We start from the raw sequence: 1,747 nt of genomic DNA on the forward strand, positions 1-1,747 counted from the left end.
GTTTTACTTGTATTTAAGAGCAGTTGGAGGCCACGGAAGGAGAGTTGTATGGCATTGAAGCTCGTCTGGAGGTTAGTTAACACAGTGTCCAAAGAAGGGCCAGAAGTATACAGAATAATACCAATAACAGAGGGGGTCTGATCTTTGTGCCTCTGTAAATTTCTCATTCATCATCATTAATGATTCATTCATGATTATTCATAATCATGGTAGCATCCACATGAATGTAGAAGTGTTCAGAAACATATTCTATTCTTACTGACAATACAAGTGAAGTGACTCCAAAATGACAGGACATTATTCACCATTCAGTTTCTATTAGGAAAAACATCATCCAAAACACAACCAAAACAAACTGCAAATGAATTCAACAAGTTAGTAGAATCACAAGCTTGATGTAATCACTGCAGGCATGGAATATGGGACCAAATACTAAACTCATGACTACTTTAATACAATATAAGTGAATTTGTCCGAATATGTACAACTTTTTCAAATGGGAGAACTAAATACATAAAGTGCTTTCCTTTCTTAACAGTAACACAGCTATGTATGAAAATACCCTCAAATAAAAGGTGACATTCTGTACTGTCACCTAATATGAAACATTATATCTCAAATCCAATATGCTGGAGCATAGCACCACATTTAAAACTGTAAGCTTCACTGTCCAAACACATATGGTGTGGACTATGTGTGTCTGGTAAACACATGTGGATCTGGTGAACAGTTATCACTTGTTGACCAACTACAGGAATACTGACCTCAGAGTCTCCAGTTTACAGTGGGGATTCCCCAGTCCAGCAGAGAGCAGCTCCACTCCTGAATCCTTCAGGTCATTGTTACTCAGGTCCAGCTCTCTCAGGTGTGAGGGGTTTGACCTCAGAGCTGAGACCAGAGAAGCACAGCCTTCCTCTGTGACTAGACAGCCTGACAGCCTGCAAAGTGTCAAATCATATTAAAATCACACTGATATTCTTTGGTGGTGAAAATATATATTTGTTCAACATGTTCAGATAAATCAGTGTCCTGAAACCTGCCATATATATTTATAAATGAATGAATGTATCATTATAAGAAATGACAAATTATGGAAGTATTGCTTGTAGAGAGAAACATGTATTGTACAAATATTTGGGTTGACTGACCAGACCTGTTTAAAAGCAGTATCAGTCAAAAGACAGACAGTGAGGTATCAGATTTAGATTGTATTGAGTATACAGTCCACACTATATATAATACTGACCTCAGAGTCTCCAGTCTGCAGTGTGGATCCTCCAGTCCAGCAGAGAGCAGCTTCACTCCTGAATCCTTCAGGTCATTGTTACTCAGGTCCAGCTCTCTCAGGTGTGAGGGGTTTGAACTGAGAACTGAGGCCAACACTTCACAGGATGGGTCTGTGAGTTTACAGCCAGCTAGTCTGCAAACACAGAAGAAATACAATGACAGACAGGTTGTATTAAAAAGTTATTCTCAGCTTTCCTAGCTTACACCGTTATGGTGCACGAATAATGTACAGGCTGTGCATTCATGGCTCAATGCTACAACTTTACTGATCAGTTTGTTTTGTAGTTTAAGAGTTTTCAGCTGATAGAAAGTTTAGTCAGCCAATGAAAATACTGTTGTTCCTACATTCAGTAAAGTTTGGTCTGAGGGATAGTCACATGAGTACTTACAGAGACAGTCAGCCAATGAAAATACTGTTATAACTACAATTTATTTTGGTGTGCGATATTTACAGTAATAC

Source organism: Salmo salar, unplaced genomic scaffold (assembly GCF_965601325.2).
Source record: "Salmo salar unplaced genomic scaffold, fSalSal1 ptg000519l, whole genome shotgun sequence".
In the NCBI taxonomy this organism is placed as follows: domain Eukaryota; kingdom Metazoa; phylum Chordata; class Actinopteri; order Salmoniformes; family Salmonidae; genus Salmo; species Salmo salar.